Source organism: Macrobrachium nipponense, chromosome 5 (genome assembly GCF_015104395.2).
Source record: "Macrobrachium nipponense isolate FS-2020 chromosome 5, ASM1510439v2, whole genome shotgun sequence".
NCBI lineage: Eukaryota > Metazoa > Arthropoda > Malacostraca > Decapoda > Palaemonidae > Macrobrachium > Macrobrachium nipponense.
This window is the reverse complement of record NC_061107.1, coordinates 31,281,614-31,300,877: the sequence shown is the minus strand read 5'-3', so window position 1 is coordinate 31,300,877 and position 19,264 is coordinate 31,281,614.

Below are 19,264 nucleotides of genomic sequence, written 5' to 3'. Positions count from 1 at the left end.
ACTTGAGCCACTCTAATCATAGTGGTACCATCCCTTTGTGGTAGGGTAGGGAGTGGACATTTGGTAAGCAGCTTTCGCAGGTGTCATTGGTGGAGAAATTAATTCCAGGAAAGGCTAACGGTGTCTTCTTTGGAATTTCAGACAGTCTAAATATTTTCTTTCCTTAAACTTTATTTTTTTTTCCTTTTTTTGTTTTTTTTTTTTTTTTATTGTTATTATGACCCCTTTCCTCCCCCCAAAAATAATTAATGAGTAAACCTAATGTTCCCTGTACCCCTGGATCAAATGGCGAACCCCAGACACTGTGGACGACTTCGGCTTGTTTAAATAAGGAAAGCTCTGTTGACAACCTCGGCAATAAAAAGGATTCCTCCAACAATACTTCTCTGACCAGTGTTGTTAAAGACAATTTATCGGCACTGGTGGAAAATAATTCTTGTAGTAACAGTAATACTTTACTCTCTGGTTCTGGCTCATTACCAGATACAACAAAAAATCTGAAAATTCTCCACTTAAAAAACATACCAATTGGTTGTAGCTATGACATAATTCATGAAGCCTTCTGTAGATTTGGGGCAATCAAAGAAATTTTAATGGAGCTTAATGGTAGTAAAGGCTTTTGGGAAGCTTGGGTATCATTTTCAAGTTTTGAGATTGCTTTAGAAGCAAATAAAAATTTAGAGAGCATAAGAATTGACAATTGTTTGATTTCTGGGGCTCTATGTGATAAAGCACCAAGACACCTAGAGGTATATAAACCAGAAGAATGGTTGGAAAAAGAAATAGAGCATGGACTTCCAGAAGTAAGAACCCCCAAGCCCCCAACATGGATAATTGCATCTGGGAAGATAGAAAATTATAACTATTATAAGATGAGTAAATTTATACAAAAAAAAGTTGGTTTAATTAAAAGTAAGGATATTAGCAGATACGGTAAGCAATCTGTTTTGATTAATGCAAAATCAGATACTCAAGCTCACATGCTTTGTGGCATGAAGATTGCAGAAATTGATCCTATTAAGGATATTAAACCACATATGAGCTTCAGCTATGGTAAGGGAGTAGTTTTTGATAAAGATCTATATGAATTTTCATAACCAGAAATTCTGGACATGTGCCCTGCTAATGTTTGGAAAGTAAGTAAGATCCCTCAAACAAGCATGGTAGTTTTAACATTTGAAACCCCTGTCATACCAGATCATATAATTATTGAGAATGAAAAAGTACGTGTTCGAGAATATAAACCTAGGCCTTTACAATGCTTTAATTGTTTCAAGTACGGTCACCCTTCCCGGTACTGCAATAATACGAAGATCTGTATTAACTGTTCTTTGTTAGAACATGGCCAATGCAACAGAGATACAACCTGTGCAAACTGTAAAGATCATCATAAATCAAATGATAAAATTTGTAGAGAATACAAGAAAGAAGAAGCTGCCATCTTGAAAGCAAATGCTGAACATATTAGTGTAGGTTATGCAAAGCATTTACTCAATCGACAACATAATTTTGCTCACGCAGTTAAGATGCCACCAAAAGATTATAATCCACTACCCCTTACTACCACAGGGGGACCAGTGGTAGCACCTGGCCCGTCAGGTGCATCTCCCTTAGTGGTAGTAGCCCAACCATCTGGGTCAAGTGCTCAGCTTATAAAAGCCAGAGCACAAACCTCCAGAGAGGTCAAGATGGTTTCCACCACACCAAAAGTAGTGTCACCGATAGGAGCATCTCTCCTAGAGGTAGTAGCCCAGCCTTCTGGGCCAAGTGCTTGAACTGTTGAAGTTCTAGCACAATCCTTCAAGGAAGCCAATGTGGCTTCCACCACCTCAAATGTATTGTCTCAGGCAGAATCTCTACCTGATTTGATGGAGATTGGAAAACAAGATCTTCCAAAGAGGAAAAGGTCCCCATCCTCCTCACCTTCATCCAAATCAGGTAAGTGCCCTACTGCTCATGATCCCAAGGTTGACTTGTATAAAGTTCACAGAAAGAAAGAAAAGAAGAGCGGTGGCCTAGTAAATGTTAAAACTACCAGGCCTTACATGGCTTCATCTGAAAAGTCCCAAAAGGCAAATGAGACAAAGAAAAATAATAACAAAAGATAATGTCTATTATCCAGTGGAATTGCAGAGGTCTAAGTACTAGCATTGAGCAAATAAAAACTTTAACCAGGGACTCTGACACGAAGGTAATTTGTCTACAGGAAACCAAGATCAGTGACAAACCATTTAATCCTGGACTCAATTATCATTTTTGTAGATCCCCTCCTTTGCAGGCTGCAAGAGCTCAAGGTGGTACAGGTTTTATTATTCACAAATCTGTAAAATTTGAAACAATCCTACTCAATACACCACTACAGGCAGTGCAGTTAGAACTCATATCGGAAAAAAATTACTTTATGCTCGCTATATATTGACCATCTTTAGAACTTTTCCTCTTCGATCATGCTGGGAATCCAAGAAGGCTTAGCCTTTCTGACCTCCAAGACCTGATCAATCAGCTTCCTGCCCCTTTTATTAAATTTAATGGGTGATTTTAATGCAAAGCATACTTTATGGGGTGGAAATGTGTGCGATAGATGGGGTAATCTTGTTGAAGAATTAATCGACAACAATGATGTAATACTAATGAATGATGGTTCTCCAACTAGGTATGATGTATTCCACAACTCTACATCAGCTATTGATTTGTCAATCTGTTCCTCATCCATTCGATTGGACTACCTTTGGTCAGTAAATGAACACCTACATGGCAGTGACCATTGGCCAATAATGTTAAATTATGTCCATAATCTTCCTTCTCAGTGTCCACCAAAATGGAAGATAGACGAGGCAGACTGGGCAGCTTATGAAAAGTGTTCACACACCAATAAAGAGTATGATGAATTTACATCTCCAGTGCATGCCTATCAACATCTTGAAAATATTATTGATGATAATGCTAGCAAGTTTATACCTAAAACATGCGGTTTACCTCATCGCTCTGTAGTTCCTTGGTGGAGTAAAGAATGTGCCAACGCAAGAAATTGACCCGAACTTGCTTCAGAAGATGCTTGAGAACAAACTATGTAGCAGATAGAATAGCGTACCTCAGAGCCTGTGCCAAACAAAAAAGAACTTTTAAAAAAGCAAAGAGAGCATCTTGGAAGAAATATATATCTAATATTAATACCCCCCCTCATTTTGGGACCACCTTGACGTGGTGAGGGGGCTCTCGAACCTCAGGAATCTCTTCCCAGGTTCGAACCCAAGAGTCCCATATGACATTATATATTTTCGAGTAAACTTATGTGGACTTTTCCATTTTTTGCCAAAATTTTTAAAAGCAAATAAATGAGAAAACATATCATGGCTTAACGTGGAGTTAAATCCGAAGCTAAATAGTGAGAACTGTGGTAGATCCATCATCTACCCGACAATGTTCGGACCTGTTTTTCAGGCGGAACTATTCTGTGGAGCTGGACCACGGATTCCAGGGGGGGCCTGGTTCTAGGAATAGAACTCTCGGCCATTTCCTATCCAGTTTGCCCATAATGTGATTAGGATGGGGATAATGTATTAACATAATACTCTTAGTCCTAGCAAGCGGGTTCTGCTTACACTTGGGCCATACTAATCATGTTATGCCATCCCCTTTTGGGGTAGGGTAGGGATGCGGACATTTGGGAGTCCTTTCTCACTTGTGCCTTTGGCAGAAGATTTAACTTCGCGAAGGGCCAATGATATCTTTTCAAGAATTTTTTTTTTTTTTTTTTTTTTGTAAAAACTCAAAATTTATGAACTGTGAAATAAATGATTTGAGTACCCCTGGGCCCCATGATGGAAAAACTACGGCACAGTTGATGACCATTGGCACGTCACTCCCGAATTTCCTAGGTACTGCCACAAGTAGTGAAAGTTTATATAAAAGATACAAAGGAACACCCTGTTCCAAAGTAAAGCAGCAGAACCAGAAAACCAAATAGAGTGCATAAATAAAAAAGAAACAAACAAACATAAATTGGTAAACTCCAATATCGTAACAATGGAACCATATATGATGAACAATAATTCTGAATTAGAGACAAATAATCCTCCCAGCAATACAGAAAAATATAAAAATCATAATAGACAAGCAACATACATAAAACAAGGACCAAAAAAAAAGAAACAAAAATTACCGACTTAATCCCACATTGGTACATTTTGATGACCTCTTTGGACCAGATAATTGGTCAAGATTTCTAGTCCTCAAAGCTGACAACAAAATCTCAGCAGCGATGCTAGAAAACAAATTACTTAACATATATCCAACACAAGACATGGAATGCAGACACATCAAGGACAATGAATGGCTTATCCAAGTAACCAATAAAAAGCAGTCCACTGCCTTTTTAAGTATAACAGAAATAAATAATATAAAGGTAATAATTACAAGCCACGAAACATTGAATTATGTACAGGGTACAGTCATCCTACCCAATAGCGAGCAGGAGCTTCCTTCAAAACAACTATTGCTAGACTCCCTAAAATTGAGATATAACAATATCCACGATTTAGAAATATACTCTATTTCAAGTAGGAAAGATAAAAGTAAAAATATCAACATTGCCAAAATAAAATTTACAGGCCAAGACTTACCATTTAAAATAAAAATTCTAGGACAAAATAGAGAAGTTCGTCCTTTTGTTCCTAAACCATTACAATGTACACAGTGCTCAAGGTATGGACACACATACAAAAGATGCCGTAATAAAGCTATATGTGCAGTCCTGTGCATCAGATGACCATACCACTAATTGGAACTGTAATCATCAAAATGTATTAATTGTGGACTAGCCCATCACGCAAAATCTAAGGAGTGTTCATTTTACCATATAACACAGAACTTCAGTTGTTAATAAATAGGACAGGAATGTCAGTCATGGAAGCCAGACTTGAGCTAAAAGTAAGAGGCGTTAACAATCCATCCAAAACCCCCACCTTTTCAAATGTGACTAAAAATCAAGACATCAAACAGCACAATGACAAACAAGATAGTATAAACAGGGAAACTGGATTTCATACCAATAATACTGAAACACAAAATAAAAGTGATATTACAACAACCAATACCACCACTAACATAGATGATTCAGTTATCCATGGAAAAGAACTTCCAATAGAAGAATAATTAAATAACTGATGATAATCGAACTGGCAAAAAGAAAAGAATTCTAGAAAGAAACCCCACCTAAGGGAAAAAAGGTAAATATTGAAAATTACAATCAATCCAGAGAGACTCCAACTACACCAGGAGAACATTTTAAAAAGGATATTAAACTAACCTCATCACAAGTGGAAATACACAATTACCCTCAATCTCAATCAAACAGCCAACATCTGGACAGTAACAGATCACTCTTGTACAAGTTCTCAAATAATACTAATGAGAAAATCATACCATTAAACCAAACCAAAATATAACTATCACCCCCCAACCCCCACCATCCACAAGACCGAAATATCCCATTAACAACAACAAAACAAATAACCCCTCAAACCAACAGTCCTTATCACTACAGAAAAGGAACAATAGAATTACAAAACCAGAAATTTCTAAAGCTAGACCAAATACTTCTGACCAATAATTAACATTACCAAACATGCTTCATCTTGTGGTTGTAATGAATGCTTTGTAAGTACATATAACCAACTAACTACCAAGACAGAGGACACAGTACGAAATTGTATTGACAATTTTACCAAATTAAGGAGGTGCCCTTTAACACACCAACATGAGAACGAATTATGTTCTGAATCCTTAAAATACAAAAAGGACGACTTGGAAATTATAAAATCAAAAATAGACTTATTAATATTCAACTATGAAAAACAAACAACTGCAGAATCTAATAACCAACATACAAATACAACGATTAAAAAACCACAAATAAATTCAAATGCATATAAACTACGAGATAAAGTAAAATCAGCAATCAATTTACAGAATTTAACACCAATTCCTCCCAATAATGGAATATAAAATCATTCAATGGAATATAAATGGTCTCTTAACCCGACTACGTCTGGGTGAATTACAAAGAATCATACGAGACCACAACCAATGTGCATATGTCTACAACATATAGGAAGTAACCCTACAAATATCCAACACTATAAAATTGCCTGTTATTCACCAACTGAACGGTGGAAAATTAGGCACAGCCATATACGTTCATAATAGCATTACATATGAACCTGTTGACATACCATCTATGCCATATCAAATAACATCAATTAAACTGTATATGCCTGATAAAAGTAAAATTACTATTTGTAATTTATATAACCAACCAAATTTCAATGCAAATTTCAGTGATTTTTCTGAACTTATTAGCAAAAGTACAGGAACCACTACTTATAGTAGGAGATTTTAATGCACATAATCCATTATGGGATATTAATAACCCCACTGACACATCCGGAATCAACATAGAGAATACTATAATGAAACACAACCTGTATTGTCTCAATGAAAGTGAAGTTCCAACATATTTTTCAAATACACACCTAACCTTTTCTTCAATTGACATTTCATTATGTTCAAATGATGTAGCGGAGAAATTTGAATGGAACGTCCTAGACGATTCATACACAAGTGACCATTTCCCAATCATTCTGAACTACTTAAGTAATGTCAAAATATTGCCACCTACAAGATATAATATCCAAAAAGCTAACTGGGATAAATATTTCCTATACACACGAAACATACCACCATTCCCACATAATGAAGATCACAATACTACATGTGAATCCTTCTCAAACTTCATAATAAATGCTGCAGATAAAAGTATTCCAAAAACCAAAACACATTCCACAAAATCCCCTGTTCCATGGTGGAATCCAACATTAACAACATTAAGTAAAATAAAACATATATTGAGTCGCAATCTAAACAGACTCAAAACTCGCCTTAAATCACTCAACAAAATGCCCTATAGTATAAACATATTAAACAAAATAGTTTATAACAAACATAACAATTAACCACATTAAACCACTATATAACAAATATACAGCCAAATTTAGAAAAACGGTAATAGCAGAAAAAATCGCATCATGGAAGGAATATGTCTCAAACATATCTTCAAACACATCCACAAGGGATGTCTGGCAAAAGATAAGGAAAATCAATGGAAAACATATAAGACCTCCATGAAGTGCAATACATTTAAATGGAAAAATATACCATGATACTTATGAAATATCAAACATAATTGGGAAACATTTTGAAAACATCAGTGCTTACTCCAGCCTAGATACACATTTTCAAAGTATCAGAAAACAAAAAGAAAATATAATACTCAATTTTGAAACTCTTGAAGACCTGGATATAACTATATTTTTAACATGGATGAACTAGATAATGCCATCAACTCATTTTGCATCCCTCTGCCACTCCAGGATTAGATAAAATATCATTTGAAATGATAGAAAAATTAGCTCCTATAGCTAAATCATATTATTAAATTTTACAATAGTATCTGGCTAAAACGTGTCTTTCCTGATAAATGGAAACATGCCATAATTATTCCAATAAACAAACCAGGAAAGGATGCAAGTAATCCATCCATTTTATAAGACCGATATCTCTAAAAGACAGTTGCCTATGCAAAATCTTAGAAAAAATGGTTAATGCACGATTAACGTATGTAATAACCAAAGAATCCATTTTAACACCAACACAATCTGGTTCAATAGCTGGCAGATCAACCCTAGATCCCTTAACACATTTAGAAGATCATATCAAAAAAGGCTTTGAACAAAAGAAATTAACAGTAGCTATATTTTTTGATATAGAAAAAGCATACGATACAACATGGAAACATAACATCATGCAAAAACTCCACTCCAAGGGACTAAGAGGCCACTTACCAATATTTATTAAGAACTTCTTAACAAACAGAACTTTTCAAGTAAGAGTAGAAAATTCCTACTCAGTAACCTATAAACTAGAGAAGAAGGAATCCCTCAAGGTAGTGTCTTGAGCTGTACATTGTTTGCTTTAGCAATCAATGACATTACTATAAATTTACCAAGTGGTGTAAAAAACAGTTTATATGTTGATGACTTTGTCATTTACTATACGAGTAGTAATCTGAGACACGCTCAGAGAGTTCTTAGTACTGCCATTTCAAATATATGTAGTTGGGCAAATTCAGTTGGATTTAAATTTTCAACTGATAAAACAAAAGCAATCGTCTTCTACAAAGACAAAAGGTGGATGAAGAACCAAACAATCAAACTGCATCTTTATAGCACTGAAATACAATTTTGTACAAAAATCAAGTATCTAGGAGTAATATTTGATCAACATTTAAATTGGAAAGAGCACATCAAATACATTAAAGCCAAGGGCATCAAAGCCCTTGCCATATTAAAAAAGTTATCACACACTAATTGGGGAGCAAAGCGAGACATTTTATTAATGATATATAAGGCAACAGTCTTATCCATAATAGATTACTGCTGTCCAATATATTCATCCGCCTCAGAATCTGCATTAAAATCTCTCGATGCAGTGCACCATGAAGGCGTGCGATTGTGCACAGGAGCTTTCCGATCGTCCCCAACAAACTCACTTTTGGTGGAGGCAGGTATTGCCCTTAAAACATCACCGTAATTTAATAACAATACAAAGAGGTCTTTCAATGCAAGCGGGATCGTCTCCTGCAACTTACTGCTTCCAAAACTGTAATCAAGTAACAGCAGTTAATAGTACAAGCTCTTTCCCAAAAAGAGCTAGATACATAATGAACATACATAATATGAATCCAATTTTTCACCCACCAATGGAATTGCCACCACCATGGATTTTAAATAGAGTAAAGATATGTACCTCCCTGTCTTACCTACTCAAAAAACAAATGACAAGTACGGAAATGTACCGCCAACATGCTTTGGAACACATTAGAAGAAAAGGCGACAAATTTATGATATATACAGACGGCTCCAAAAATAATGTTGGAGTAGGAGCATCTGCATATTCGAAAAATATGTTAAGTAAAAAAGCCTACCTTCAATATCATCAGTATTTACTGCTGAAGTCACAGCCATACAGATGGCTCTAGATATGATATCTGAGGCAAAAGCAAGTGTCTCTGTAATTTTCAGTGACTCACGTAGCGCTATAGATGCAATAGGACAGTATAATCAGGAAACCAATAGTACAGGAAATTCAAATAAAAATTCATCAACTCCTCCAATCAGGAATATCAATGGAATATGTTGGATCCCAGCCACACCGTGGGAATAAAAGGAAATGAATATGCAGACTCTGCTGCCAAATTAGCCTGCACTATCCCTCCAACAATTTCATATGCCCGCCCAGTGTCAGACTGGGTAAAATCAGTTAAAACATTAATTACCAGGATTGGAAAGAAGAATGGGCCTCGGTGCCAACAACAAACAAACTTAAAAATATAAAACTGAAGTCTATGCATGGAGGACATCCTCACAGGAGGAAAGAGCAAAAGAGGTGATCCTAGCAAGCTACGTATAGGACACACAAGATTCTCACATGGTCACTTGATGTCAACACCACATGCTGACCCAGTGAAATGTAACAGATGTCAAATACCCATGACAGTGCAGCATTTGCTTGTTGAGTGCCCAAATTGGACCCAGCAAAGATCTATTTATCTGCGGAGTTCAGAAATGAAAAATATTCTTGCGGAAAGCAGGGATTTTTCAATTAATAAAATCATAAATTTTTTAAATAAGACGGGTTTCTTAATAAGTCTAAATTTTTTTTTTTTTTTTTTTTTGTTTTTTTTTTTTTTTTTCTCAGGATTTGGATCCCTGAGAACCAGCCCGAGAAGAGTCTACTTGAGACTCAGAGGTCTGGAAAAAACTAACACCTATTAATAATAATAAATATATTAATACCAAAACTCCTTCAAAGGAAATATGGGACAAGATTAGAAAACTTCAAGGCAAATTCGTCCCTAAGCCTCTACCAATATTAAGGGAAAATAATAGATATATATCTGACCCCAAAGATGTAGCAGAGGTTCTTGCTAAGCACTTTGCCCATGTATCAAGTGCTGACAACTATTCCCCAGCATTTCAACAAATTAGAGCATCAACATCTGTTGTTCCTCCTGTTTCTTCAAATACTGAAGCTTTTAACCTGCCTTTTAGTATGGAGGAGATGCAAAATGCTATCTCTAGCTCTTCTTTAACTGCCCCAGGTGAGGATGACATCCCCGGTATGAAATGATTATCACATCCTTCCAGTGGATACCAAGGAATTTTTATTAGAAACCTTTAATGGTCTATGGGCTTCCCATACATCTCCTGATTCCTGGCATACATCAACTTGTAATTCCAAGCCACAAGTCTGGTAAAGACCCAGAAACTACCATCTAGTTATAGGCCCATGTCCTTGACCAGTTGCATTTGCAAACTATTTGAGAGAATGATCAACAACAGACTTGTGTGGTATCTAGAATCAAAAAATCTTTTATCTAACAGGCAGTTTGGTTTGTAGGAAGAACCGAAGTACTCTAGACCCTTTGCTGATGTTATCAAGGGAAATTTCAAATGCCTTTTCTAACCAAAACCAGGTGGTGGGTGTCTTTTTTTGACCTCGAAAAAGCATATGACACGACCTGGAGGGGTGGTATTTTAAAGCAATTGGCCTCGTGGGGTATAGGAGGACATATGTTCTCTTTTATTGAAGAATTTTATCAAACCGCTCAATTAAAGTGAGAGTAGGGTCAGAACTATCTTCATCCTAGATGCAAGAAGAAGGTGTCCCCCAAGGCAGCGTATTGAGTGTGACCTTATTTGCTGTTGCTGTTAATAGTCTCATGAGTCACATACCTCCTAGCATACAAGGATCACTATTTGTCGATGACTTTGCAATTTACTGTAGTGGATCATCTGCACTACAAGCATGCCAAAATCTTCAAATTGCAATAAATGCTGCATCCGCATGGGCAAATTCTCGTGGATTCATGTTTTCACCTCAGAAGACCAAAGAAGCCATTCGCTTTAACTCTTACTCGTAAAAGGGAAGAGATCCCCACCCTTTTCTTAAATGATTGTATTTTGCCATATGAGGATAATATCAAGTTTCTTGGAGTCATTTTCGACAAGAAAATGACATTTGGTTCCCATATAAATGACCTATCTATCAGGGTTAAGAAGTCACTGAACATTCTGAAAGTGTATTGCATTTTGATTGGGGTGCTGATAGAACAACTTTGCTTAGAATTTATACATCTTTGTGTCTGAGCAAGTTAGACTATGCATGCCAAATATATGGGTCAGCTGCAAAAGACTTTACTTGGAAAACTTGATATTGTTCACAACGCTGGGCTTCGCATCTGCATAGGTGCTTACAGAACATCTCCCATTGACAGTCTCTATGTGGATTCTGGCATACCTCCCCTTTCCATTCGCAGAGAGGAGTTGAGTTTGAGGTATTTAGCTAGGTCCCTTGCTGTGAGAAACAATCCTAACTATAAATATGTTAGGGCGCCTTTAGATCGGGCTCCTAACAGATCCAGAGTGGCCAAGCCTTTGGAAGTACAGCTGAAAAATGATGCTAGAGAAGTAGGCTTGTTAACAGCACAGATAGCAGAGGTAGGATATCCCAAGTCTCGCCCTTGGTGTAATCCACCTGTTAAAGTATGTTTTACGTCAGGAGGGAAAAATACCTTACCTAGTAGGGTAATGAAAAGTGAGTTTTTAAATCATGCTGCTCAACATCATGGGAAACATGTTTTTACAGATGGCTCCAAATCGGCTGCAGGAGTTGGAAGTGCAGCTGTGGTGGGGGATATTGTTATTAGAAGGAAACTCCCATCCTCTTGTTCAATATTTACTGCTGAGCTGTACGCAATAATTCTCGCAGTCCAACATATTTTTAAAAATGGCAACCAAAATAGTTTTTATACAATTTTTACGGATTCCAATAGTGTTTTACTCTCATTAAAACAAATTATGCCAGGCCATCATCTAGTACAAGAGGTGCAGGACTGGTTAGTACTTCTGCAGTCTAGGAAGAGTATCAGTGTTCACTTCTGTTGGTCCCTGCCCATGTTGGGGTGGATGGAAATGAACAAGTAGATAAGGCAGCAAAGGAAGCTTCAGGGCTAAGTAATCCATCCCCCTTGAGTATTCCTTACAAAGATCTTAAAAGTGAGATTCATCTTTACTGTAAAAAGAAGTGGCAGGCTCGATGGTCTGAACTGACCACCAATACAAAATTGAAACAAATCCACCCACTGGTGGATAAATGGTCATCTTGTAATGCTACAAGTAGGAGGGATACCATTATTTTAACTAGGCTGCGTATTGGCCATACACATGCAACGCACAATTATTTAATGAAGATGGGGAAGGGAGACAGGCCCTCTCTGTAATACCTGTCAAGTGACAATGGATGGTAAACTATTTTAGTTGATTGTCCTGTTTTTAATCTTCAGAGGAGGACACATTTACTCCAGGACAAAACCTTTGAGAGATATACTGGGGGAAAACTGTAATACCCTGACTTGAGAAAATTTATACAAAGTATTGGGTTATATTACGAGCTATAATTGATTTTATTAATTTTATTTATTTATTTTACCCTTTTAATCCATATTTATTTCACATCTAGATTTTGATTGTATGAAAGTGTTGCGATTGATATTAAAGGTTTAAAATGGTACTAAATGGTGTGAGTGCTTGGCTTAATGCCTAAATCCTATATTCAATTCAATTCGTCTAATGTGGCATTTAGAGAAAAACAGATTGTTATCCTCTGTTCAGTTCGGCTTCAGGAAAAATCGTTCAGCCTTGGACCCTTTACTGAGATTATCAAATCAGATTCAGCAGGGATTTTCCAATCAATGCCAAACAGTAGGGGGGTATTTTTTGATCTGGAGAAAGCCTATGATACAACATGGCGATTTGGCATTGTTTAAACGGCTCAATGAAATGGGAATCAGGGGCATATGTTAAACTTTATCAACTCCTTTTTAAGGGACCGATATATTAGAGTGAGAGTCGGGAATAAGTTTTCTTCTTGTTATGAGACGGAAGAAGGTGTCCCACAAGGCAGCGTATTGAGCGTTACCTGCTTTGCCATTGCTATTGATAATATTGTGAAACAATCTGTTTCCGTTCTCCAGTTAGGGCTTCACTATTTGTGGATGACTTTGCCATCTAAACAAAGTGTATTAGTGACCTTCAAGCCCTTTTTTGTTGGGAACATTGTTCTAGTGGCAACCCCTCTTTTCTTTCTTTACTAAAAAATAAGATGTAGAGGAGTAATCCCTTCTCAGGTTTGGTTACAGTGCCTAATTTAACTGCTTTAATAGGCAACGATGAAGTTGTTGTCTTAATGTCCAGATTAGACCTATTAAGAGGCTGTATTAGGGAGCTTCAATCCCTGTCATGTTCTTTGCAGTAGTGGCAACTCCTCTCTCTTTTCCTTCTTTGCATAGAGAAAAGATTTAGAATTGAAATACCTTCCAAGATTTGTGTCAATGCCTGATTTATCTTCTTAAGTAGCAATAGAATATTGAATGTCTTATGTCCAGTTAGAACTCTTAAGGGTTTACCTGGATAAACGTAAAATTGTTAGAGAAGTTAAGAATTTTTTTTGTGGTGTTGAAAGGCCAATCACTCCTATGTCCAAGATGGCTAAAATCTATGCAAACACAGTTGATTCTTTAGTATTTTACATTCTTGGAGATAATTCTCATGGCTTCTGTACCATATACATCTTTATTTCTGTACCAAATTGATAGTAACCTTGGCTTTCCATCTTATCGTTAGTTGTTAGGAAGCCAGGTATTGAATTTTAGGAGTATGAAGGTACATATTGGTGTACATATGAGAGTGTACCTTCATATATGAAAGTTGTAATTATCTGTATTTTTTGAACTTTTGATTATGGGGTTTCAACTCGGGCACACGAATCACCAGTACTCTGTGAGATAGTCCTTTTTTACCCTGTAAGGATCCTCTGATAAGTCTTGCTACGAGGACCTTACGCTCTTTTGTGGTTCCAGCGTCTGGTGACAATAGTATTTGCCGGTAAGGATCACACATCAGGTAGGAATGTTTAGAAGTTTTTTCTCCTTAAAAAGCTTTCAGTTTGCTTGGCTGATCTGTGTTTCTCTGGCTGCACTAACTAACCATCCTCATTCAATGTGGTAGTCAGCTAACTTAGCAGTAGGTAAAATTCATACCAAATAGTGATAATTTTCATGATAAAATTAATTATTTGGATACTTACCTACTGTTAAAGGGGCCCACGCAGCCTCCCCACATCTTAGTGGGTGGTCATGAAGAAATATGACAGATTGTAAAAATTCCAGCTCCATCTAACAGGAAACAGATGAATACAAAGACTTTCCTAGTGAATTAGCCAAGCACATAAGTAAAACTAACTTGAACAGTAGGTAAGTATCTAAATAATTTATTTTATTATGAAAATTGTCATTATTCTAAAAGATGAGCAAGTCATCATGTACTACTTCAAGCATCAGCTTAACTTTTGCCATCCATTTTTATACTTTGTCATTAGAACTGGGTAGTTATCTGCGGTAGACTAGGTAGTTAATTCCCAGGTAACTGTATGAGACTCTGCTAACTTTATTTTGCTGTTGGTGGAAGTTACCTGGACGCAGAGCTGGTGATCAAAGAGGTTGGAGTCAACTCATTGGTAAAGGCCTGTGGCTTGGGAGTTGTACTGAACCTGATTGCTGCAGCTACTGTAATAGTATGGTTCTCTCGATATAGCAGCTCTTACAATCACAGTTGTAACTGCTATAAATGCTCTCAGAGGTTGAAGAAAATTTATCCTCTAATGGCTGGCCTGTCTCAGGTGTCGCATTTACAGTACCTCCTTTATGCCAGATGGTTACAATATACCCAGCATTCTCAGCTGTAGGGCTGTGCTAGTCAAGGGTTAGTGTTTCCCTTGCTTGAGGGTACTATCAGGAACATTTGTTCCTACATGGTAACAACTGTCGGTCCTTTACAAAGGAAAAACTTAAGGTGAAGCTTGGACACAGCCGCTGAATTTTCAAACAGGCAGTACAGTACTTGACTACCATCCGGTCATTGATTATACCAAGACTGGAGTTGAGCGTCCAATTTGCTTTTGGCTGTCATTGTGTGAGCACACATCACTTCACTCTCTGCCCGACTGTCTTGCTGGATTTTCACCACTTCTTTCCCGGTGGGATTTTTCCTTTTTTTGTGTGTGTGTATGCTGTTTGTGTGGTTTTGTTTGAGTTGTTTAATATGAACCCTCAACAAACTCTATATCTCCAGCCTTTGTTGCCGTTTACTTCCAACAGGCGATGCTCGGGAGTAGACAGCAAGAAATGCAATAAAATTAGAGCCTCGGTGGAAGTAGATCCACATACATTGTGTACTTCTTGCCAAGGGCATTGATTGTGATAGCAATGTAACTTGTACCAAGTGTTGCTCGTGGTCCTCTGCCAGTGGGAGAAGTTTGCTGGGAGGAGGAGATATGTCGGAGACCAAAATCCTTGGTGGGTAAACGTTTTGCCCCCTTCCACTCCTGAACTGACCCTTCTGCCTCATTCTTGTCCCCTAGCAGTCGCCCTACGTTCACTACTATCCTTCCAGGGGAGGCTTCTCTCTTCTACTTACGCTTTCCGAATTTGAGTTCGGGGGTTGAAAGGGGAGAATGAGTCAGGGGGTTGAGGTGAGGATTGGAGGGGCCAATTGATGAAGTTGGGGGGTGAAAGGGGAGGGAAGGGAAGGAATTGGCGGCGGGCCAAGCAGTGCTCCTTCTGGATCTCTCCTTGCCCTGAAGGTTCCTCCTTTGGATCAAGGATGGACCCCTCCTCCTAACCAAACTTTTTCATTTTTGTAGGTGAGGTGCCGGGGTTAGGCCAGGCATGGTCTTCCCTGGGCCTCGTGGGTTCCCCGTCATTGACAGCACTGCTGGCTCACCTGAACCGCGCTCCCAGCCCGGCTACTTCGCTCTCCCACACCTGGTCTGGTCGCACCAGCTGATGAACGTGTCTGCTTCCGTGGGTGGCAGCCATCAGCTGCCTTCCTTTGCCTTTCCGATGCCACCCCCCCTTCCCCCTCCGGTTCCTGCCTCTCCTGATTTCACCAGAGGTGACAGCAATACCAGCCATGCTAAGGGTGGGCCCTGCCACATCAGAGTGCACTCCAGATTGCTGCCCTGTCCCTCCTGTGACTACTGGACCTACTGTAGTTCCCGGACCAGCTACTGTTCCTGCTCCTGCGCCCGTTCCCGGACCTGTTCCTGTTCCCGTACCTGCTTCCAACTCTGCTACTGCCCTTGTACACGAGCTGTCTCACTCTGATGCTCCCTGGATGGCTCTCACTGCTATCCTGCAGCTGTTGAAGCGGAAGAGATCAAGCAAGGTGTCATCGTCTTCTTCTTCGTCCTCGTCTTCGTTGTCTTTGGCTGCCGCCTCCTCTCCTCCCCCTTTGGAGGTTTCTCAACCTAAGAAGGGGAAGGTTGCCTCTCCACCCCTTAAGAAGTCTCCTGTCAAAACTTCGAAGGGTCTGCATTCCTCCTGCGGGTGGAAGGCAGTTGGCTCTTGTCAGCTCGCCCTCTCCTTCTGGAGTGGGAACCGAGTCTCCGCCTTCAGAGGCAAGGGCCTCGGGAGCCTCCGGAGCACAAACGAAATTTTGTTCTCCAGCTCCGGGTTCTGAAGGCGCTGGCGGAGGAACCGGAGACGTGTCGGGATCTCGTTCACAAGTTTCCTCGAATGTGTAACCTTCCAAGGGAGGTAGCACATCCACTGACAAGAACGTGGGATCAGCTCCCAGTTGGGACAGTGGCACGAAACGAGAGAAGGGATCGAGCCATGGCTCGGACCCACCTGCGAAGACTAAGTCTGGTTCTTCGTCAGTTGCACCTCTCCCTACGGAAGGAGCGATGGGAGAGACGAAGAGGAGGTCCTCTGTTCAGTCCTCTTCACCAGGGGCTTCGGCCTGGAAGAGTATTGGGGTGTGTTGTGAGGAGGCTGCGCATTCTCGCTAGGCAGGGAGCTGTGTCTCTGCAGGCAGCAGCGCTGCTCACAAGAAGACCCTGGCTCCCACCAGCGCTGCTGCCAGTCCTGCTACCAGCACTGCTACCAGCATTGCTACAGCGCAGCAAGAGCAGTCGCATTCTCCTCAGGAGTCCACATTGTCAGTACGATCGCGTTCTCCTAGATGCGCTTGTCACCACTGCGGGTTGGTACAAGTGTGGTTCACCCCACCTGGCAGCAGCGCTGCTAGGAGGAGTGAAGGCGCCTGATCCACCTCTCCTATTCCCTCTACTTCCTCGGGATACACCGGGAGAGGTAAGGAGAATAGCAGGAACCACACGGAGTACTCACCACGGGATTCAGCGACAGCGGGCCTACGTCCCTGGAGTCTTAGGACCCTATTAATTGTACGCTAAAGTTGTAGAGTATGGATCAAAGGGTCTGGCTTGGTTCCTCCGGACGGAGGAGTAGATCGGGAAGACCGATCCCTGGAAGGACTTGGGCCTTTACCAAGGGACTCAGACACCCCCGAGATACAGAGGACTTTTGCAGAGATTGTTGTGCTGATTAGTCAGCACAACAATCTCGGGGAAGCAGCCACAACCTCCTCTACTGGAGATTGTCCCTCTCACCTTGAATCCTTTTGGGGACCCAAGAAGGAACCCAAAGCTTCAACGGGACTTCCTTGGTCAGCTTTAGCTGATGGCGTGTTGGTTCAGGTGGATGATCTCATCTCGGGACAAGAGAATTCCCTTAGATCCAACCGTTTGGATTGGCTGCTTCTTCCTTCTGTACCTCGCCAGAGGCACTTCTATACGCCCTCGGACAGGCCTCTACTGACTAAACAGGTTGACCCAGACCTGGTTCAACTCGGTCCTGGTCTATCGCTGCAGCACCTACCCGCGGAGAACATTTATCTCTCACAACAGGAAGCAGCGACTTGGGAACCACTGCTATGGCAGCTCTCCAAGCACCTCCTGGTTGGACCTTACGTCGTTCAGTGTCCAGGTCACCGCTTCCTCTGGGGCCATCTCCCCAGGAGAAGACTCGGCCTTCGGGAGACTGTGCCAGTCTGGAGGGTAGGGCAGGTACCTACATGGGGCCCACCAGACTGCTCACTGTGGGCGAGCCTAGTACTCGAGGCGCGACGCTGCCCTCTCTCAAGTATCCAGGTCTTTCGGTTGTTCCGTTTAGCGGTTTTTTTGGCACTGAGAACAGACCGTTGCTGGGTTCTGCCTCTCTCTTTGATAGTGAGCAGGTAGATGCTGCAGTGGACAAGCGATGGAACGAGGATAAAGACTGGCTTGTTCACCAGACAGTAGTGAAAGCATCTGCTCCTTCGCATTCTACTGTGGCCAGACCTTCGAGTCGGGCTAGCACCTCCTCGGCTCCGAAGAAGTTTTCTGCTTTGAAGGGAGCCAGAGGAATGACCCAACCTTCCTCTTCCAAAGACGAGTTTTCTTGTCCCTTTCATACTGATTTCCAGTCGGGACGAAGAAGGAAAGGGAAGAAAAAGAGCAAGTGGAAATGGCCCCCCCCCCCCCCCAGCAACTGCCATTGCTGGGGGGGTTGCCTATTAAGCCATTGGGCAACTTGGCAGCGATAACGGAGTCGGAGACCTGGGTGAGTAAGATGTTCCTTTTTGGAGGTGCTATCTGCTTCCCTTTGAGTCCCTGCCACCCCTCACCAACCACCTGGTCCGGCTTCTATCCTTATGTAGTGGGTATCTGCAAAAACACAGGCATTTCTGCAAGAAATGCAAGCAATGCTGAACAAGAGCGCTATTGAAGTCGTGCCGGATGGGTATCCAGGATTTTACAGCTGAGTCTTTCTTGTAGAGAAGGCCTAGGGGGGTTGGAGACCAGTTGTAGACCTTTCTCCCCTGAACCAGTTCATTTGCCAGACTCTGGTTCAAGATGGAAACAGAACGATCGATGTTGGCATCCATCAGGGAGAACGACTTCATGCTTACGGTGGACCTAAAGGATGAGTATTTTCAAATACCCATCCACAGGTCATCCCACAAGTACCTCCACTTCATCCTCGGGGAAATGATCTACCAGTTCAAGGCACAATTTTTCGGACTGTCGACCACTCCCCGGGTGTTCACGAGAGTGTTCAACCTGGTCTCAGCTTGGGCACATTCGCATGGGATATGTGTCACAAGGTATCTCGACGATTGGCTGGTCCCGGCGAGCTCCTGATGGCAGTTGCTACAGGACAGGGATCGACGACTTGAGTTTTGTC